At 35.8% G+C, this 23,908-nt stretch overlaps 1 protein-coding gene across 4 annotated transcripts in view; it reads left to right on the top strand.

Annotated features, from left to right (window-relative positions):
- Nucleotides 1–1,688: 1,688 nt before the first annotated feature.
- Slc4a10 (solute carrier family 4 member 10) overlaps nucleotides 1,689–23,908 on the top strand; it is a 132,901-nt gene continuing 110,681 nt past the window's right edge. For all 4 annotated transcript variants that reach the window (XM_038335809.1, XM_038335806.1, XM_038335807.1 and 1 more), the window contains exons 1-2: nucleotides 1,689–1,764; nucleotides 19,126–19,272. The gene's annotated coding sequence lies outside the window, so the exon portion shown is untranslated. The remainder of the gene's footprint in view (nucleotides 1,765–19,125; nucleotides 19,273–23,908) is intronic.

Raw genomic sequence — 23,908 nt, 5'->3', positions numbered from 1 at the left:
GCTCAGAGAGGCGAGGCAGGGCAATTGTCTGAGCCATCTACCTCACTTCCTTTTTCCTGTTCTGTCTACTCCACCTATCTAAATTTTGCCCTATCAAAAAGCCAAGGCAGTTTGTTTATTAGCCAATGAGAATCCTCCATCAAACTGTCCATTTGCCTCTCTTCTAAAACTTTTTGAGAATCAGACCGTTTTTTATCACTGTTTTGATTTTGTTTTCCATATGCTAAACATATATGTCTTGTCTTTGGTAATTAAGTCCTGTCATGTGTGTCCCAGTTCCGCTTGTCCTCTTTGCCTTTAAGGATCCCAGTTCAGGGATAATAACATGTTATTGGACTTAGTCAAAGACTGTCTTTCCAGCGAAAGGAAATTGTCACCCGTATCTGATGGTTCAAAGTAAATGGATGGATAGAAAGAAAAGGTTCTTCTCTTTTACAATGTACTCTTTGGTTTTTTAAAGATTTTTTTTAACAAGTCACATACTAGAATTGACTTAGAAACAGATCCCAGAAGCTTCACTCTTGGAAGTATTTCTCCTGTTACGTTGTGTTCATATTAAAATCAAATTTTTCATATATTCATGAGCAGATAAAATCTGGGAATAGTTCCACTATTTAGTATTGTATTCTTTTTCATCACGGTGATTAAACTGATTACATTAAATGCTTTCCCCTTATCTTGCTGAATTCCAAATTATTTAGTATGTTTTGTGCATGTGTACAAGGTTTATATGGTAGTATCTGTCCAGTCATTCTAAACTGGAAAATATATATGGAAACTAAATAAAGATTTAATGTACATGATAATAATTTATACTCTTATTCAATAAGGTGCCTCAGCCGGGTGGTGGTGGCGCACGCCTTTAATCCCAGCACTCGGGAGGCAGAGGCAGGCGGATCTCTGAGTTCGAGGCCAGCCTGGTCTACAAGTGCTAGTTCCAGGACAGGCTCTAGAAACTACAGGGAAACCCTGTCTCGAAAAACCAAAAAAAAAAAAAAAAAAAAAAAAAAAGGTGCCTCACACTTAAGTAAAATAATTAGGGCTTTCATTATCTAATAATTGCCTACTAATTGCTTTGAAGGGACTAGATAAGTTTTTAATGGAAGTGGAATTATTTCACCCTGCCGTAACATTTGTGGTGTCAATACTAACAATTTTCTTTTTTTTTTTTTTTCTTTTTTTTGGTTTTTCGAGACAGGGTTTCTCTGCAGCTTTTTTAGAGCCTGTCCTGGAACTAGCTCTTGTAGACCAGGCTGGCCTCGAACACAGAGATCCGCCTGCCTCTGCCTCCCGAGTGTTGGGATTAAAGGCGTTGCCACCACCGTATGGCTATACTAACAATTTTCATATTTTCCTTGTATAGTTAAAAATGTGATCTTGTTAATAATAGTTTTTTATTAGAGATAATAGTGACTGTTACTAAACTGACCAGGATTTATTTTCTGTTTTTCATCTCACTAACAAGTGATGCCAGCAGGAATGTAAGAGTATTATCAATGTGAAGTCAAATAATTTATTACTCTGAATATTTGGACAAATTTATTTTAGTTTCTCTTTTAACCCAATATTTGATAATCTAGCAGACTAAATCTCTAAATAGTAGGTCATATTAAAGCTTACTTATTGAAATTGAGAATATGTATACATATATTTATTTTATTTCATTTTTCCTTATTCTATAGAGAAATGATGAAGAAGCAGTTGTGGATAGAGGTGGAACACGTTCTATTCTCAAAACACATTTTGAGAAAGAAGATTTAGAAGGTGAGTTGTTATTTTGGTGGGGTAGTTGATATACTTTCCATAGGCATTACAAAGAGAAATGTAAAATATTCAGTTGTGAAAAATAGAAAATGTTGATATGAAAGTAATTATGGTGTGCTGGTGTGATGTAGATATGATTTTTTTTTTGGTACGGTGTAGGATGCCAACAGGCATACCTGAAAATGGTGAGAAGCATTTGTCCATTCACAGATATTTGTTTGATCCATCCAATATTCTAGAGACTGTTGCCATCTTTTCTATAAAACCTGTTCCAAGGAATTATACTTAATTACATAATGAAAAGAAAATGTAAAAGGATACTACATTTTCATTTCCTGTCCTCCCAAACCCAAATAATCACAAAAACTATATTAATTACAACACTGTTTGGCCAACGGCTCATGCATATCCCTAGCTAGCTCTTACATCTTTAATTAACCCATTTCTATTATTTTATATTTACCATGAGGCTCATGGTTTGTTACTTCACATCTTGCTTCTTGAGTGGCTACATGGTATCTGCCTGGCATTGCCTTCTTTCTCCATGTATTCAGTTAAGTTTTCCTGCCTAGTTATATTCTGACCTGCCACAGGACAAAGCAGCTTCTTTAATAACCAGTGGTAATAAAACATATTCACAGCATACAGAGAGGAATCCCGCATCAAGAAAAATAGATATTCATATCACATGAGATATGCTAGGACAAGAAGATTGTCAGAGCAGGTTCTCAAGAGCAGAGACTTAGGACAGTTGGTTTTTGATTCAGGTAGCAGAATGAGAAAGAAACTCCATTTCTACGTGTTGTCTTCAATGAGAAGGACTGATAATTTAGTGGGCACGGTAGAGTTTAATCATACACACTCTAACAGCAGTTTAGGTTCAAATGCCAGGTCTCTCCTTTCATTAGCATAGGGTCTTTAGTTAACTTTCTGTTTCCCTGTTCTCTCAACTGTTAGCACACTGATAGCAATGGGTATATCTTAAGGATTTTTAGAAAATCAAGATACAGTATTTCAAATAATACTCAGGAACAGAGTAGCATAGTATTAGCAATTATCACACTATGATTTAATGCTTATGGAGAATTAACTTTAATTTTTAATGTTTTAACTTTGATTTTTTTTCTTGTCTTAGATATAACGTATATAAGGCTTGTTATTTGAATGAGAGGTAAAACTTAGGTAGTCTGAAGTAGAGGTAATCATAACTAATTATCCATTGAGTGTTTTTCAATTTAAGCATTAAAAAGCACAATATTTTAAAATTTCACATTGCAATACAAGCTTTTAAATTTTAGTTAGCTTAAGAGTTTTTTTTTTCTCATGGTTTATTTTTTTTATATTTAAAAATTTCCATCTCCTTCCCTCCTCCTCCCCCCTCCCTCCCCTCCTCCTCCCCCTTCCCTCCCCTCCTTCTCCCCCTTCCCTCCCCTCCTCTCCACCCATACCTCCCCTCCCTCCCTCTCAAGGCCAAGGAGCCATCAGGGTTCCCCACTCTATGCTAAGACCAAGGTCCTCCCAACTCCCCCCAGGTTCAGGAAGGTGATCGACCAAGCTGAGAAGGCTCCCACAGAGCCCGTCCATGCAGAAGAATCAGAGCCCAGAGCCATTGTCCTTTGCTTCTCAGTCAGCCCCCGCTGTTGGCCACATTCAGAGAGACGGGTTTGGTCGCATGATCCATCAGTCCCATTCCAACTGGAGTTGGTGATCTCCCATTAGTTCTGTCCCACCGTCTCCATGAGTGAACGCACCCCTCTCGTTCCTGACTTTCTCCCTCATGTTCTCGCTCCTTCTGCTCCTCATCAGGACCTTGGGAGCTCAGTCCAGTGCTCCAATGTGGGGCTCAGTCACCTTCCCCATCTGTCGCCAGCTGGAGGTTTTGATTCTTATCTTTAGTTTCACTAATTCCATAATATGATAGTTGATATAATATTTGAAAACAACTTTAATCAACACCAACATTGTTGATAATATACATCATCTATTGAAGATATTTTGTATGGCACACAGAAAATAATATCCAAGTCCAAGAATGTTGACCAAGGTTTCTGTCCTACCAGGTCATGCAGTCATTTAGTCCCAAGAAACACACAGAGGTCTACATTAATTATAAACTGATTGGCCTATTAGCTCAGGCTTCTTATTAATGCTTATATAATATTAGCCCATAATTCTTGCTTGTGTTAGCCACGTAGCTTGGTACCTTTTTCAGCAAGGCAGTCACATCTTGCTTCCTCTGTGTCTGGATGATGACTGCAGACTGTGACTTTCCTCTTCCCAGAATTCTTCTGTTCTCCCTGCCCTACCTCTACTTCCTGACTGGCTACTGGTAAATCAGCATTTTATTAAAAATACAATAGACAGGGTACAGACCATTGTTTCACAGCACCCCCCTCCCTTTAATAAAAGAAAAAAAAAACAAGAACAAGAACTCTGAATCAAATCTCCTTTGATGAGCTTTTCTACTGACCATTATCCATAACAACTTGTAACCAACATTCTAAACAAAGGCAAACATCCATAATCCATTTTTTCATTGCTGCTTCATAAATGTAATTTTGCTACTGTTATGAATTGTAATGCAGATATCTGATCTGCAACTCCCAAACACTTCACAACCCACAGGCTAAGAATTACTGTCTTAATGACTATAATTAAGTCATTTGTGATAAAAAAATACTCATAGAAACAAAGATGACATTACATTAAAATTTTTAATAGAAATATATTTTCGATTTTAAAATTGAAAAAAAAAGCCTTATTTATATTAACTTATTTTTCTTATCCTCCTAACACACCAAAAGGCAAGCACCTCTACTATTAATTGGTCTATAATTCACACACAGGCTGATAAGATCTGGATGGACCTGGAATTAGGTAATGTAGGAGTGATATGCAGGTTGATGTCATTTAGGAGTTAGTGGGAGAGTACCCGTACTGAAGGAGGCAACACTGAAGTTACAGAGTTGGTGGCTACTTCCTTCGTGTAATGGAAACTAATATGACTTTAAGGAGCATATTTAGTGGTGCAGATAGCACAAAATAAATGTTTTAAATGGAAGAGAATTAGAACTGGTATTGGAGACAAACACACTTTATAAATAGAAATATTTTTAATTAAAAATTCTCTATCTGAAATTTGTTGTTTCCTAGGATTTATGTGTATCTTAGTTACTAGAATAACTAGCATAATTTAGCATTCTGAGTGCAGCTAGTAGAAATGCCAGGTGTATAAAAATATCTTTGAAATCTCAGGTACAATATATTTAGTGGAAAATAATCACCTTCTCAACAACAACAGCTTGAAGTAATGTATTAGCTATTTATTCACATATATTATGCATTCTGATGAGTGACAATTGTAGAACTTTATTGCTCTCCAAACTGTTTCCTTTGTTTGTTTCGTGTGTGTTCTGTACCATTTCTGTCTTCTATTATCTAAAACTAGGAGAAGTTTTATGTGCTTATTTTGTACTTTATATTCTTACTAAATCCTCAGAATTGATATTAGTGACATCTTTTCTCACTGGTTTCCTTTGCTTGGTCATCTCCTGTTTACTGTCTATTGTGTCTTTCCCACTACCCAGCCTCCTTAACACCACCAGTGTGTTCTTTCTGGGCATTATTCTGCTTCATGTGTCAATGCCTAGTGAAGGGTGTCAAATCTCTATCATTAGATAATTCTGGGATTGTGATTAAAACAAATCTCAATAAAAATTGAGATTAAGCAATTTTTACTTTTTCTCTTCCATATCAGTGTGGAATTAGTACAATCTGAAGTGTGAGACAACAAAGGGAAAATACATTGAAACTTTAAAATTATTTTAATTACCTTCTAATATATGTATAATAACCAGTTAAATTTGAATTTTGTGCAAATACTGTATGTTTAAATAATGAATGATGGTAATAAGTACAACAATGAAATGTTTTCATTCAATATTTCATATTTGTTAAATATGTATATCTCTAGTACTGGTTATTAGGATGACCCATTAATACATCCCTTTAAAAACTGAGGTATAGGCTAGTGAGATGAATTCAGTGGGTAAAAGTTGTTACTGCCAAGTCGGATGACTTGGGTTGGAGCCACAGGACCCAGTTGGTAGAAGGAGAGAACCAGTTCCCACAAGCTGTCCTCTGTCTCCATAGGAGAACTGTAGCACATACATACCACACACACTCACACACACACATGTGCATGAAAGCATGCACGTGCACCTGAAAGATAAGTAAATGCATTCATAGACATAATAAAAAGAGAACGCAGTCATTTATTTCCTTGGTTGTCAGTAGCTTTGTCTTGTAATGTCTCACATCTGAGCACCTGGTCATCAGTGCTCTCACTGCGAGGAACTGACGACTGTTGCCTATGGAGGCAGCCTGCCCATGACATACTGGATAAGTGAAAGAACAGCAAAGTATGGAGCTGCCCTGAAGAAGCCCAGTCAGTTGATCCTTCTTTTCTAAAACAAGGACTACTCTGATGTACTGCCCCTGCTTCAGGGTTTACCCACAGGATTAAAAAGGCCTGCTGTTGTAGGTAAAGCATTGTTTGGCTTCCTTCAGTATTAGGTTGTGTGTCCTAATTTTCTCAAAGGTATTATTGCTGACTCTCAGTAAACCCTCTGAACACAAATATCTATCTAAGAACATTTTTCCCCCTGGCAGTCCAACCTGCCCATTGAACATTCCCTGGAACCTATAGTTTTAAAACATAAAGTTGTCAGGTCTTTCATTTTGTATTGTTAGCTTCTGTGGTTAAGACTTTTTATAGTATAATAGGTGTTGACCTGTTCTTATCTAACATAGTCCATACTCATGGCCTGTGCCTCCTGTGACCCTACTTAACGTGATGAGTCCATCTGCGTGATGCTACTCAGCCTGCACCCTTCCCCGATTCCCAGGCCTAGACCAGGTCCTACATCCAATGTACCAGCCAAGTCTGAGGAACCCTAGTACACCTTTGCCAAACTTCAGGCATGGGTCAGGTTTTACATTCTGTGTACCAGCCAAGCACACAATGTCCATGTAACCTTATCATATCTGTGTCAAACCTGACCTCCAGACCCAGCCTGGTCCCCAAATCCTATGCTGAGTCTGGCTACCCTGTCATCCATGTACTCTCCCCAGCACCCATGTTTACACTGGGCTTCATAACTGGAAACCCAGCCCAGACTGTTGAGCCCTCCCAGTACCTTGGCCAACTTAAGCTGTGTAGCACATCTTTTCTTACTAGCCATGCCTGCTGTACAGAAATACAGCAAGTCTACAATAATACAAATGATATGAAAGCTAAAGGCAGTATACCCCACCCCAGTTTACCAGTCTTATAGTAAAGTTGTATCATGAGAGCTACCTAGATGAACACCAGAGCACAAAAATTCAAAGAACAATAAAAACTTCATCAAAAAAATTCAAGAAATTTAGAGAGGACACAAGGAAACAGGTCAATGAACTTAAAAGGAATGAACTTAAAGCAGATGCCTGGGTAGTGCTCAAGATAGAACAAACCGAAGGCTAAATAAAACAAAAAAGACAGTACAGGAATTGAGAATTGAATTCAATAAAGATACAGAAATATTGAAGAGAGTTCAACTTGGAATGAAAATGGAATTGAAAACCTCAATAAACCAATTTGAAAACTCAACAGAAATACGTGCACGTAGACTGGAACAAGGAGCTAGAATATCAGGACTTTGTGATAAAAGCAGAGAAATTAGACCACACAACAAAAGAATATGAAAGATTTTAAAGAACACCAGAAAGGAAATGGTGCATGAGCTGCCAGAAGCCATGAAAATGTAATGTTCAACTTATAGGCATAGATACGGGGAAAAATCTCAAGCCATTTTATTAGACTATATTTTCTACAAGCCTCCCCAAAAATTCTTTTTCACACTAAGGAAAGACATATCCGTATTTATACAAGAATTACACCAAACCAAATATACAATACCAGAAAAGAAATTCTCATACTGTATCAGAGTTAAGACATAAAAAAAGAATGAATAAGTAAAGGGTATTGAAAACTACAAGAGAAGAAAAAGTCCAAAAGGAAATCCATCATTGTAACAGGTGATTTCAGTGTGGAAACTTTGTATAGATAGAAGATCCTGGAGGAATTCACTCCAAATTCTAAAATACTATGACTGACAACATCAGCTATTGTTCCCAGCAAAAACTACCTGCCATACTTAAAAAAGAAGGAAAAATTTCCATGATACAGAAGATTTCATGTACATACCAAACCAAACCTATAGAGAATCTTGGACATGTACTTTTTACTGAAGAGAGGAAGAGGAATAGCCATGACACTCTAGGAAGAAAACAAATTGAGCTACAATTACTGAAACAAAATACAACTTAGAATAAAAGCAGCAAAAGATAATGACTGCAATCAACACACATAGTCCAACAATAAATTTCAACATTAATAACCACAAGTTTCTAATTAAAAGACACAAATTAGCTGAGTAGATTAAGAAACAAAATCTAATTTTGTTTGTCATCAAGAAATTCACAAAATGAACTCCATGTTTTTGGTTTGTTGTTTTGTGTGTGTTTTATAGGGTGTTGGTTTTATTTTGATTAGTTTTTAGCAGTTTTTATCTTATAGATTTTCCTTTGTTTTGATTTTGGTACATTTGTAATAAGGTACCAGCCTTAGCAAAAGGATTTATAGTCTTTGGATGTGATCTTAGTAGTAGTCTTATGTAACAAATACAAGCACGAGGTGAGGAAAATGCATAGGAAATGTTTGCAAGATACTCTCAACTATCTTTAGAAGTGGTAACTTAAAGCATTTAAAAGATAGTTATTTGGAAGATGGTATATACTTTAATTTTGTCACAAATAATAGTAGAATTCTGTATTATAAAAATAAAAAAACAACTGTTAAATTGTTAGTGCTGCTCAACAGTGGATAAAGCTCTTTAGCAGCATTTCATTTCAGAAATGAGTTGACTTTAACCCCTGCACCCCTTTAGAGGTGGTGGAACCTGGGAGAATAGGGCTGATAAATAAGGCCCACTAACGTCTCATGCAATAGTCAACTTTATTCAGAGCCTCAGACAGTTTATGCTAATAGGAAGGGTCACCTGAGTAAAGTTCTCTTGAGTTAAGCTATGTACAATCACAAGGACAAGCTGCACGTGGCAGGGCAAAGGCATGTTTCTGCACAGAGGATAGTTTAAATATATAAGTGAATATCAACAGCGAGCAATACTGAGTAACCCTCAGTGAACGCACTCCTGCTATGCCTGGGAGGAGCACAAAAACACATTCTAAGGACAATTCTCTGTTTTGAAAAAACTGAGGTCACAAGACTCTTGTCTTATTTTCTTGTAGTGGTCTCAAGAACTCAGAATTCTCCTCACATGACCCCATTTCTGTACTGTGTTTCAACAAACCAGTTTATTTCAAATGTTAAATGAGAGGTTTCAGTTGGGCAATTTCTAAATCATTTTCCAGCGCTAAAGTTTATGATTTCTAAGTGAAGTTCCAAACTCCAAATGTATGTTAGAAGGAATTTCATATCATCCTTGTTTAATGTTTCAATGCACTGAAGCTTTCTAGGCTTCACATACACTGCGAGTGGAACTCTGAAAAGGGACTTCTTGTCTATATGGGTGAAGGGCTTCCCAAGTGTTCAATGAAATGTTTGTCTTAATAAGCCAAAAACTGGATTTATACTGCCTCAAAGGCAAGAGCAATTTGAATTACAGTAGATGTGAAGAAGTGCCTCACATCTGAATTTTAGTATTGAAAGGGTATGTCTGACTTCATGAATTATCATTGGTTAACTTTCAAAATATTATTTCGAGGTATGACTTTGGTTTCTAAGGATTTCTAATACTAAGTGATTGACTATATTTTTAAGGTCTGAATCCCATTTAGTGAGAATTAATAGAACTATAGATCATTTCTTTAGCTTCCCATTGGCCTCCATCATTCTCTAACTAGTGCCTATTATTAAGTGGCAGATACTATTCCTGATACTAGGAATATAGCAGTGAAGAAAAGCAAGATAAAAATATAGAGCCTGTATTCTAGAAATGCTCTTCTAGTTTGTTCTAGACAAATGTTTGATACAGACAGCCTGTCCAATTAGTCTTAATTCTCCTACCAGACAGATAACTCGTGGCGTGCAGGCAGTAAGAGTGATATAAGTTGCCACAAAAGTTATGTGACTAACTGCTTGCTACTCTAGGACTTGTGACATTGCCATTAAAAGTGTTGATTCTCTTGTTTACCTGGACAGTGCTGTGCTACTCAATCATGTAATCTCCTTTTCTTCATACACCTATGAAAGCTTGCCTGAACCTTACGTGTTATACTTCTTAGTAACACGTCTTTTTTCTTCCTTATATAAAATAAAGGATATATATATTATATGTGTGTGTGTGTGTGTGTGTGTGTGTATATATATATATACATATATATATATATATATATATGTATATATATATATAAAATTTCTTTCTCAATAAAAGTTCCAATTGGAGGTTTTTAGCAACCGGGTGTGTTATGGAGCTACAACCGGTTATACACACAAACACACACACACACACACACACACACACACACGTCTAGTGGCTGCTGTTGAGATGGGAATCTTGCCAGCCTTTTTGCAGCCATGGATTTGTTCTTGATGGGGACTGGTGGTGGTTACCCATTCCTGCCAGCTTAGCTTATAAGATACTGCTTGTTTCAAAAATAATTTACAAACTTTGAATCTCAAAGCAAGGGATTTCAGCTGCTTTCAACTTGCCCGGTTATTTTTTAAAATAACTTATTTTTATTTGCATTGGTGTTTTGCCTGCATGTATGTCTGTATGAGGGTGTCAGATCCCCTGGATCTGGAGTTAGACCGCTGTGATCTGCCATGTGGGTGCTTCAAGTTGAGCCAGGGTCCTTTGGAAGAAGAGCCAGTGATCTTAACCACTGAGCCATCTCTCTAGTCCCCTGCCCAGTTATTCTTTGGCTCTATTCACTCAGAGGGAAACACTTGGTATCCTCAAAATAATATAACTATTTCAGAAATTCTTGTGATATAGGGAACACTGCCTTATTAAGGTGAGTTGACCAAACTACTTTTGAATGTAGAAAATTGTATGTGTTTAAGATAATAAAGGGGGCAAATTTAGGGGCAAGAAATATAGAATGTTTCATCTTTGCCTTTACCAAGCTGTGATGTCCTGTAACCCCGCCCTCCCCGAATCCCTTCCATCCTCCTAACTCCTTGGTCTTGACTTGTAAATATTGCTGTTTTCTGTAGCTAAATGTTTTCTCTGTTACTGAATGTTTTCAGAGAACATAGAGTCAGGAAGAGTGGCACAACTGGCTCTCAGGGCCTAGCATAAAGTTGACTCTATTAATGCTCAGCCATATTGGTAAACTGAATGAATTGGTTTAATCTACAATTTTGTGGAAAAATCATGAAAAGTAGCAGTTTCTCAGTGCTAGTATACATTATTGTAATGTATATTTAAGGAGATCAATATTTTGTGAAGATCAGAGGAGACTATATTAGTAAAACACAATAGAAGGCTCACTGTAGACATTTATAGGCTTTCATTTTTGCTTGTAGCTATCTCTAGTACTAAGTTACTTAGCATTTATTTACATGCTGCTTTATGTTTTGTTTCCCGTTTTCTCTTTATTAAAAAGACATTTAGTAGGCCACGTTTTTATGCCACTTCTGTGTTTAGACATAGTTTCATATGTTGTTGATTTAGAACTGTTCTTATTTTTAAAACTCTCAAAATTTTCATATGACATTTTGTTATATATTTATTGGCGAGAGTACATTATGCAGACTATTACAGAGATAATAAATGATGCAGTGTTTATATACAAAGTAGTTACAGAGTAATGCTAACTCAGGTCAGAATGTTACCTGCACACTGTAACAGACTTTCTCTTGGGTCACCAACCAGTTCCCAAATCATGACAAGGAGACTTATTATTAATTCTGAATGCTCAGCCTTAGCTTATCTCTTATTTTAATCTGTTTATCTTTTTCTGTGTTTTGCCTCAGGTCTTTGTACCTTTCTTTCTATATATCTTATATATCTTAATTTCTATATATCTTACTTTCCTGCTGTTTCAATGTCTGGCTGACAGCTTCCTTGCTTCTGTCCCCATGCATGTCACTCTATCTTCTCTTTTTTCTCTCTTGAGCCTGGATTTCTTCTCCTACTTATTCTCTCTGCCTGCCAGCCCTGTCTATCCCTCTCCTGCCTTGCTATTGGCCGTTCAGCTTGTTATTAGACCAAAAATTAGACAGGCAAGGTGAAACAAATGTAACACATCTTTACATCATTAACAAAGGCAGCAGAAACAAATGAAACACACCATTACACAGTTAAAGTAATATTCCTCAGCATAAACAAATGTAACACATCTTTACATTGTTAAAATAATATTCCACAACTTGCATGTACTTGAGAGTAGAAGACATGCTCTCAGTGTCTTTTGTCTCAAAAGACATCGGAGTCTTGCTGTAGAGATGGTTCCGTAGATAAGTGCTTGTCTTGCATGTAACAAAGAACTGAATTCAGATACTTACAACTTGTGGTGCAAAAGCTTAAACAGTAGTCTTAGTACTTCTGCAGTGAGTTTGTAAAGCAGAGGTAGAATTACAATACAAGAACCAGATAGCCTAGTGTATGCATCAGGAATCAACAAGGAATTTCTGCCTAATCCAAGGCAGAAGAAAAAGATTGATATTTGAGGTTGTCCTTTGACCTCCAATCATGTATTGTGGCATAAGTGCACTTCACTCACACATATGAACATGTATACAAGCATATGCAATGTATACACATATGTACACATATAAACACATTTCTCACACATACAGATATATTAGTGCCTAAAATATTGTGATATGAAAAATTCTGCCATTTTAAAGTATAGATTAATGTATTACAAAATGGAACAACTTCCAGTGTTTTATAGATGTCGTACAATCAGGAGAACAGTGTTTGCTTTTGATGCTGCAGTTGGTGTAGAATGCTCGCTGGATCCTTGTACATGGTGAGTGGATTTTCACAGTTGGATCCACTTTACTATGGACTCTGTAGACTAATTCTGTACACTAACGATTTCTTTTTCAACTTAAATGGTGACACTTAAATGATATGGCATTTGCAGGTTATCTGGGATTCACAGATAATAAACTGAACCACTTCATCCTTCAGTGCCAGGGTCTCAATTGTGCAAAAGAGCTGAAGAGTCTATTTAGACTTAGGTTGCTGAACAGTGTTGTGGATAGAACTCAAGCCTATTCTGGTTAAAACGCAAGAGGCTGGCTCATTTATAAGTGTGTGTGAAAATGCTTATGTCTAAAACTGCAGCAATTCAAGATGCCCACAAATGAATTAAAACAGATAAAATCTTCCTCAGAAATGGGGAACTGACCATGAGAGTGGCTGGTTTGTTGTGCTTACATTGCTGGATGGCATAAGTACACATCTGGAGGAATGGATTCAAGACAGGTGATAAAATCTATACAAAGTAAGATTGATGGCCATCTCATAGGTATGAATTCTGAAACATCCTGTAGCTATTTGAGTCTGTACAGAATTTGGTGTATGTCTAGGTAATTGTTTAACCTTGTCTGATGGTTGAGGAATTTTTTTTGTTGTTTAACAGATATTTTTATTTAATAAGAATTAAAACCACAATTGAATTATTTATAACAATTCTGCTCATTGTATGGTAATAAAATTTAATAGTAGGCATGATATATAGCACAACATAGACCATAATTACATGTTGAATTCAAAGGTTTGGAGGCTTGTCCATATCCTTGGTGTATGTTCAATGACTTCTTGACAGTTTTCTTCAGTTCTTCATGTGCTTACTTTAACAGAGCTTCCAGTCATTCCTTTTCAGAAGCAGTGACTTGGTGAATGCAAGATGTCTCCTACATTCCTTAAGGGGCCACACGAGAGTATCCCAGTGGGTCTGGGTCTAACCTGGCTTCTCTTGATTATGGGATTACAGGATATAAAATGAATATTTTTTCTCCTTAAGTTTGTTTTTGGTGAGTTCACAGCAACAAAAATTAAATTAGACCATCAGTTTGGGTGGAAATATACTAGTTATTCGTTCTGTCCTAAACTAGCTGACTCCTACATCAGTAGTCAACAAAAGCTGACTAGTTAGTTATTCCTCAGCCTTGCACATGATCTCATCATTTGCTCTCCTGATTTGAACATGCTTACATGGTGGCTGGAATTCTCAAAAGCAATAGAGAATAAAAATCTGTGCATAAACTCTCTTCAAGTCTCTGGGGCACATTTGCTGAGGTCTATTGGTCAGAGTAAGTCATATGGTCAAGTACAGATACAAGAGTTGATTGAATAGTTTCCTATTCCTCCACTTTTCTTCTTTTTAACATGACAACTTTGGGTTCTTTTTCATTTCTTTAATTTTTCATACAATATTATTTGATCTTATTTCTCCTTTCTCCGACACCTCCCAGATTCTCTGATCTTCCCTCACTTCTCCTCCCACCTAACTTCATGTTCTGTCTTTCAAAAAAATCCACAAAAACAAAACAAATAAAAAAGTCAATAAGACAAAAATGCCCCCAAAATAAACCGACCTTCTAATACACATTCAAGTTCATTTTGTACTGGCCAACTACTCCTGAGAATGGGACCTGCCTGGTGGTATAATGATATACCCGGCACATCCCATTGAATAAAACCCATTTTCCCTTTTGCAGAAGGCTTCACTTACAAAGAGCTATTCATCTTCAGGTGAGACTTTGTATCTACTTTGCCTTTTTAGTGCCGATATCTTGTGTGGCTTGAATTTGTACTGCTACCAATCCTGTGAGCTTGTGTGTGCATCAATCCTGTATCTGTGTTTCCTCAGAGTCATCCACCACCCCTTGCTTCTGTTTTGACCTCTTCTTTCACATAAACATGAGTCTAGAAGGTTTGATGAAGACATCCCATCTAGCACTAAGTGCTACAAAGTCTCTCCCTCTCTGCATATTGTCCAGCTATGGGTCTCTCTGCATATCCATGTCTACTGAAAGTAGAATCATCTTTTATGGAGGGTTAAGCAATGCACTGATCTCTGGGTATAGCAATATGTTATTCAGAGTTATTTTATTGCTATGTTCCTTTAGAAGAATAATAGTGTTAAGTTTTCTGCTAGGCCCATGACCTTCGGGTTCTTGGTCACTTAAGCAATTTAAGTTATGAGTTTCATTTCATGGAATGGGCCTTAAATCCAATTTTAAAATGTGGCTTATTACTCCATAACACTTGTGCCACTATTGCATCAATATATCCTGTAGGTAGGTCATTGTTTTAGATCACAGGATTTGTAGCTATGTGAGATTGATGCTTGCAGAGTAATTTTCAGCACCACTAGCTCTAGCCAGTGGATGTAAAGCTTCTAGTTAGACACCAGTGACTTCTCTGTTCTTGATGTCAGAAGTAAGTATTGTCCTCAGCACTAGGACCTACCATCAGGTTCTTGAGAGCCACCAAGAGTCTTGACAATACCCTGTGATATTTGGCTAATGACTCAGCAAGATGTAACTCATTCCTGCCACTGTAACTTTACTTGGTGGCATAATATATCTAATTGAGGCATTGTCTCCTGCATTATATACTGACTCCATATAATTACTTTCATATATTTATATTTTAGGATGCTTCTCCTTTTAGGTTTCCATATGGTTTTTCAAAAGGCATTTGGTGAAGTTGTCTTTCCCCATACTCCTTCCCTTATCCTGCTTTCCTATCCCACTCCCCATTTAATCCTTCTCTTCTAGTTTCCCCTTTATCTGACACTCCATTCCACTTCTATTCCTTGGGAGATCCTCTCCTCCTCTTTGGTCCCTTAATAGCTACTTAACCTCTGTGGCTCTTTGGATTATAGCACATACATTGACAGTTTAAAAGCTAACATTCAATATTTGTCTTTTGGGGTCTGAGTTGCCCCACTCAGGATGATTATTCCTAATTTCACTCATTTACTTGCAAATTTTATACTTTAATTTTCTTAACAGTTGAGCAATATTTCATTGTTGAAATATATAATGTTTTCATTATCTAGTCATTAGTTGGTTGGCCTTTAGTCTGTTTGCAATCTCTGGGTATTATGAATAGAAGAACAATGAAAATGAATGAGCAACTATTTCCTTAACAGGATTTAGAGTCCTTTGGGTATATGTACAAGAGTTATATAGCCAGATTATGTCACAATTTCTTTTAAACTAGATGGAGGTCTTGGCTATGCCTCTTTGATGAACAACTGTGAGGCTTTCAAGATTTCTACTTTCTACCTAGTATAGTCATTAATGAGGCTTTTCTTTATAATGAATACAAATATGGACCAAGAGCAGGTAAATGTGACCAGTACTCATTTAATGCTTTCTTTTTCTTTTAGCCAAACAAAACACTTAGCAATCTAATTATATCTCCTTGTTGTATGCACACATGAATTCATATTGCATTCCTTCTTTTTCCCTATTGTTTTCCTCAACAAAGACTTTCTGTTGCATTAGAAATTTTTGATACATTGAAATAAACAATGTCCTGTGTTTTTAGACACTTTTAGAATCTACATTGTGTTAAAATCACATGCTTACTCAGCTTAATGTATGCACTTGACTATTCCCTGTGATTGACATATCTAAATAGTTATAGCAACCCAATAATTATATACCAGCTGTGTGGTATAGTCGTTTCACAGATAAAACCCAATTCCCTTTGTGAGTACATGGTTTGACTTCCTTCAGGCCAGACAAAGAAATATTGTTATTAACATTAGCCACCAAATGCATCCCTTTCTTTGTTGTGCAACGTAAACATTACATATGCTGCAGCCACCCCAACATCAAGAACTGCTTTAGTGATTCTGTTGTTCTATAATTAAAATATTTACAATTTTGATTCTTTACAACACAATAGTATTAACATAATTTAATTACAATACAATAGTATTAACATAATTTAAGTGTCAAACCAAGTTTTAACATGGTTTGTTCACAAAGGTAATACTGTTTTTATTAAGTCATTCTTTTGCTCTATGGGAAAAAGTATATTTTCTCTTTACTGACACACATGTTAAAAAAATAAGCTCTGATCCTTGGGGGAGATATTTTTCCCAGTCCACAACTGTTTTTTATTTGCATCTATTATTCTCAGAATTCATTGTAAGTTCTATGGAAACTTCTCTGGTATCAAGCTTTTCATTTAACAAAGACTCAACGAAGGAGGATTTGGATTAAGTTTCCAAAGACTTCTTGAAGAAAATACTCAGGCACAATTTGGCAAGAAATTGAGTAGACTGATCACATTTTTAGCTTTCAGTCTAAATTACAGGGATTGGGTTTTGATATGCAAATAATATATTTATTCATTTTTATGAAACGTATTTTTTAATTTGATAATAGTTTTTCACTTCCCCAAATCCTCCCTACCCACCCAATTTCATTCTTTTTCTTTCTCCAAACAAATATAAAACAAAAACAAAGGTTAGAAAATCCAAAACGAAACAAAAAACGAGAGAGAGAGAGAGAGAGAGAGAGAGAGAGAGAATCTAACTACTTCTGGGCATGTAGCCTACCCTGGTGTAGATGATATACCTGGTGATAGTCCATGAGAGAAAATTGGTTTGCCCTTTCTTAGCAGGAATCAATTGCAAATAGCATTCTATTTAGGGTTGACTATCTGTTTTTAAATTCCTGAAATTTAACATTACCATAAGAATTTTAGTTAGGGTTCTCTCTATGCATTAGTTAGATAGGAGTGCCATTACAAGATGCCACAAGATGGCTTAAGACAACAGAATTTAATTTTCTTACAGTTCTAGATGTAGGGCGCCTATGGCAGGGTAGGTAGCAGTCTCTCATATTACTTCTGCGTGCCCCTACTTAGAAAGCAACTGATGTCTTAATCTCTCTTCTTTCAGAATACTGATTGCATCTGGGTTACTTTATAACATTGTCTCACTTTGATTGCCTCTGTGAATGCCCAGGTTCCAAAATTTTCACAATCAATGTTGAATATTTAACATTTGAGGTTTTGGAGGAGATAAATAACCCCAGGAATTGGTATTATGGCATATGTACTTGACTTTTTAGAGTTAAAATATAAGTATTTTTTAAGGGAGTCAAACAATATTATTTTTAAAGTTGTGCTTTACTTATACATATTTCGTCTTAATTGCTTATTTTTTTATTTTTTGAAAATAAATTTCTTTATTCCGATTAAGTGACATGTATAGTTGTGAACAAAGTTACTATCGCTATTTATGTGCAAGTTTTTCTTTGTACATAATTATTAAGACATTTAGGTAAAATCTAATGAACTAATTTGATATTTAAAGTAAATTCTAGATATGTAGGCTATTCAGATTACAATATAGACACAATGGTTATTTAGAATGTAATCTAGAATAAGACCTTAAAATTTCCAAAATAATTGCCTCAGTATTGATGCTATACCTAAATGTAACAATCAAAGGGGGAAATAGATGTTCTAATAATCTTGCTGAAAGTTGATGAGAGTCCAAAACAAGACAGTATCAGTTGGGATAGTGAAGAGAATCTGAGATGAATGGATAGATGGTATATTCATTAAGATAGATGACAGATAATTTCATTCCTGGGCAAAAGAAAAACATGAGTTTCATAGACTTGTTGAAGATGACATGTCTCTGAGAAGGTTGTTTAAGTGACCAAGTCTGGAGGGTAAGACAATCTGTAGCTTGTGAGTTCAAGAGAAAAGTCTGACATCAAGGTGTATGGCTTAGAGCTGATAGTACACACACTCACATGAAGGGACAGACACTGTCATTCCCCAGCTTTCATGAGTAAATAAAAGAGGAATCGACAAAGGAAATAATATGAATGAAATGAAACACAAAGAAGAGAATGGCTGAAAAAAATAAAAACATTTTTGTCATTTGTAGGGACACAATTTTAATCTTTTTATTATAAATAGTAGTAGAAAATTGGTAAAATAAAACAAGTAAATGTAGGGAGAAAGCAGATAATTTTCTAATGAAGAATATAGTTATAATTATGGTATGGTGACTAATAACAGATACATTATCAAGACAGTTAATAATAAGAATAGTTGCAAAACTACAGCAGAATGCCTACTATTATTAATTTTACATTTACATCTGTTGTACACTTAACTAAGTATCTTTTAAAAAACTATGCTAAAAGAAATACCAAGCTTACACTGTAAGTACTCAAAAATAATTTACCATTTTGAATTGGATTGAACTGAGATTCCCTTAACATGGAAATCATCATCTTATGTGTTCTGAATTACTGAGAGGTTTAATTCGGGTCCTTGTTTTGTAATGAAGGTCATCGAACATTATTTATTGGAGTTCATGTGCCCCTGGGTGGAAGAAAAAGCCACCGTCGTCACAGGCATCGTGGTCATAAGCACAGGAAGAGGGACAGAGAGAGAGATTCAGGACTAGAGGACGGACGAGAGTCACCTTCTTTCGGTAAGCCTCATTCTCTTTGTTTTAATAAATTATTCCCCCAGTGCAGAAGCCACTGTGTTTCTATGCCACCTATTCCTTCCTCCCAAACTGTTTTAGTATATTTACTGAGGCTTATAATTAAGATCTGTTTCTTTAGGGACAACACAAGTTCATGGGCAGTCTCTAAACAATATAACTCCCTACACATAACATTTGTCAAATCTCTTTAGCAGGATCAATCATTTGCCTTTAATACTTTTCTACAATGGGTAAAATCAAATACTCAGTCACTTTTTGAGAATGATACCATGCTCTAAACACTATCATACTCAATTGGAGACTTGATATTCTGTATAGTGAGGACGTGTGATAAATATTTCCATACTGAAAAAAAGCCTCAAAGAAAGAAAACCATCCCACAATCCCAGAGAATCTAGACAACAATTAGAGAACTACATAGATCTAATCTACAGGGGTAGTAGAAAAAGACAGGATCTCTTTTTTAAAACTGCAAGTGCCTCAGAATTGTTCAGGATTTACTTTCCAATGACATGTAGAATAAGTAGGAAGAACTCCAAGGTGCATGAGGATTATCTGCTGCGAATCTGGATATTTCATGTTGTATGTTGTAAGCTGTTATACGGATCAGTGAAACAGAATAATTTGAGCTAGAATTTCTAGGTCAAGCCAGGCGGTGGTGGCGCACGCCTTTAATCCCAGCACTCGGGAGGCAGAGGCAGACGGATCTCTGTGAGTTCGAGGCCAGCCTGGTCTACAAGAGCTAGTTCCAGGACAGGCTCCAAAAGCCACAGAGAAACTCTGTCTCGAAAAACCAAAAAAAAAAAAAAAAAAAAAAAAAAAAAATTGTAGGTCAATCATCAATTTAACAATGTCTTTGAAGAGGTGTTTGTCACTCTTTAGAATTCTCTTGCTCCAGTTCATGCTCCACACCATCAGATGTAATGCTACTTGTTGTCTGCCTCAGGGTTTTAATAACCTGGCTATTTTAAAAGGAAAGATCTTTGAAAAGTGAGCACTCTTAGGGCACAGACAAGTGATAGCTACTTTAGGTTCACCAGAACCAAGAGCTGGAATGTGTATGTATGTGTTCATGTATATATACATGTTTGTGTGTGTAACATACATGTGTGTGTGTGCATCCATATTGGGTTCAGAGCCTTATTTTTTTGAGACAGGGCCTCTTAGTGAACTTGGAGTTCACTGGCTTGTAGAAGGCCTGGCCATTGAGCACCTGGGCTCCTCCTCTCTCAGCATCCTTGTAGTGCTGGGGTTGTTGACTTGTGCTGTCAGGCCTGGCTTATGTGTGACTGCTAGGGATCTGAACTCAAGTTGTCATGCTTGCTCAACAAGCACTTTTCTGAATACTCATCTCTATCGCTTCCTTTTGATACTATAATTAACAAATAGAGTTTTCATAAAAATGTGATGTAAAAAGGTAATACTCCTTTCTTCTCTAGCAAATGGGAACTGTTCATGTTTTCATTCTTAGTTTTAGTGTCATCCTTACTATCTTTGTATAATTACAAGTTCTGTTTTTAAGTAAGACTATTAGTGAGTGTTTTAGAATGACCAGTTTGAGGCATAAACTAATAGTCAATAAAAATATGAATGACATTAAGTGAAATTAAAAAAAATGATTTTTCCCTTTAGCCTCTCAAAGAATGTTACAAGAAGATTAAGAGGATTATGTCAGTTACTGCTGGCTAATCTATAAGCAGTAGAAATAAATTTGAGAAAATAAATTCTATTATTCAGTTATTTAAAATATGGTACACAAAGATACTGTATATATTAGCACAACCTTGGGATTAGACAGAGGACTTTGCTAGATTTATATGGCAAGTTGAATGCACACTTCAGGAGAAATGGAGGAGATATAGGAAACCTGAATGCAAAGAGATATTTTTTGATAAGTAATAGCTTTTTGCTTTTATTTTAACTTCTAATTTGGTGATAGATAATAACAAAATGTTTTGAATTTTTTTTATTTTCCTACAGTATACTAGCAGTATTCACAGGCATTAAAGCATAGATTAACACTTGCCCACCTCCCTGAACTGTGACTCAGAAATACCCAATTAACAACCATTCCCTGACCCCAGGACCCTCTCTGCATTCTCCAGACCACCACTCTTATTTATCTAGGAGACTCGCTCCTTCTTCCTAAATGGAGTATTTCCCATTTCTTTAATTTATATAAAGACGATCCTTCAGCAGGCCCTTGTTCAATATTTTTTATATGATGAATGTTTTTGATATAGCTTTATTTTATTCATTTTCATTATTATGTAGTAAAAATGTACTTTTGTATATTAAGCATCTTACTCTTGATAGGATACTTTTATTTATGACAGTCAGTGCACATTTTATATTCATGAGTCAGATTGGTCATTGCAGCACTATGGAGTGTGTATTTTTCAATGTTAGCAGGTAATACCAAATACTTTCTCTTAACTGAATATGTGTTTCCACTCTGACTAACAAGGCATGAAAACCTATTTCACTTTATTCCTTCAATTAAGAGTTGATAGTGCTGCTGTGTTAATAGAAAATATTCAAGAAATATGAGTAATGGCACCTCAATGCTTTAATTTACTTTTCTTTACAAACAATTGAATTGGGAAAATGCAATTGCTTCTTGATAGCGTGCTCTGTGAAGTGACTATCAAAGTTATATGTTTACAATTAGATTTTTTCTTACTGATGTGTTGAACTTTGTATATTAGAAATATAATTACTTTGTTGGTTTTTCATGATCCAAATAACTTCTAATAGTTAGGATTAATGTTTTATTTACTTTGTTATGATGTCTCCCTTTCATCTCTAATTTTATTAATTTAGATTTCCCTCTCCATCTTCTAGTTAATTTGGCTAATTGTTTGCCAATCTTGTTGATATTTTTTAAAAGAGTCAACTCTCAGACCATGTTAGTTTTTGTTGTTGCTGTTGTGTTTTATCCTGTTTGTTTCTATTTCATTGATTTCAGTCCTGAGTTTTTTCATGCTTGTTTCTTGATTATTTCTCTTTTGGGTATTATTTCTTGCAGTTCTAATGAAATATCTACAATTTTATGTAGTCACTTGGTATGAACTTTCCTCTTAGAACTGCCTTCATTATGTCCATAGGTTTGAGCATGTTGTGTTTTCATTTTCATCCAATTCTAAAAGGTTTAAAATTTATTTCTTTATTTTATTTCTTTATTTCCGTTTTGGCCTACATTACATTCAGTAGTAGCTCTTCATTTTCCACAAGTTTGTATACTTTCTGTTATTTCTATTGTTGATATCCAGCTTAATCCTTGGTGGTCAGATAAGATGCAGAGTGTTATTTTACAGCTGAGACTTAAATTGTGTCCAAGTATGTGGTAAGTTTTGGAGGAAGTTTCACAAACTTCCTAGAAGAGAGTATATTCTTTTGTGTTTGGATAAAATACATGTGCGGAGGTCTGTTTTATTTATGATGTTATTTCACTACAGAATTTTCGTTTATTTTTTGTCTGGGTGACTCATCTATTGGTGAGTGGGGTATTGAAATAACCCTTATCATTGTGTGAGTGTGGATATGTGTGTTTAGCTCTAATAGTTTTTCTTTTATTAATTTTGTGCCCTTGCATTTGGCTCATAAATTTTTAGGACTGCATTCTCCTCTTGGTGGATTTTTTCCTTTTATAAGTGTTTAATGTCCTTTCATTGCACTTCTGTTCAGTCTTAGTTTAAGGCATGTTTAATCACATACTAAAATGACTGAACCTACTTATTTCTTAGGTCCATTTGCTTGGAATAACTTTCTTCATTCTTTTATTCTAAGTTGATATATATCCTTGATGGTGAGGTATGCTTTCTTAGGAGGCAGCAGAGAGTTAGATCCCATTTTCTAATTCAGTTAGTCTGTGTCTTTTCATTGGGGAATTGAAAATATTAGTACTGAGAGTTATCAATGAGCAGTGTTTATTGATTCCTGTTAATTTCTTGATATGCTGTGACTTTTGCCCTCTTTTGACTTACTGTTCCGGGATTATCTATTTTTTTGTGTCTCAACACTTGAGATTTTGTGTAATCTGTTAGTGAGACTTACCTCTGAGGTTGCTGTTTGACATCTTATATTTTCTGTGATGAGTCTTATTTCAGTTTGGATTTACTTTAGTGATTCTGTTATTTCTTTGTTAAATTCTACTTTTGAATCTTGAATTGTTTTCATTATTTCATTCATTAAGGCATTAATTCATAGCCTCTTTTAGGTCCTTTAACATATTCATAATAGCTATTTTGAAGTCTTTGACATGATTTAGTTATACTGCACTTCTCAGGACCTACTACAGTAGGTGGCTCCTGGTAGAGGGATATTGTTGTGACTCTTCACACTTGTGTTTTTGCACTGGTGTCTAGGCATCTAGACCTAGGATGTTTGAGGTGTCTCTTGATGTTACTATCTCATATTTACTTTTGTTGGGTGGATAGTCCAGTCTTTTGTGGCTGTTGCTAGTCTCTGGATCCTAGACAAGTGTAGTAACTGTTGGGTCATTGATAGTTCTAGTCCACTGCAGCCACTTGGGGGCTCCTGGTAGAAAATGTTGGTGTGTATTGGTGGCTAACATAAAGAAATGGTGATGGGCTAGAAGAGAATGATAAGAAGGTGT

This window comes from Arvicola amphibius, chromosome 7 (genome assembly GCF_903992535.2).
Source record: "Arvicola amphibius chromosome 7, mArvAmp1.2, whole genome shotgun sequence".
Taxonomy (NCBI): Eukaryota; Metazoa; Chordata; class Mammalia; order Rodentia; family Cricetidae; genus Arvicola; species Arvicola amphibius.
The sequence above is the reverse complement of the archived record's forward strand: the minus strand, read 5'-3'. Positions and strand labels throughout refer to the sequence as shown.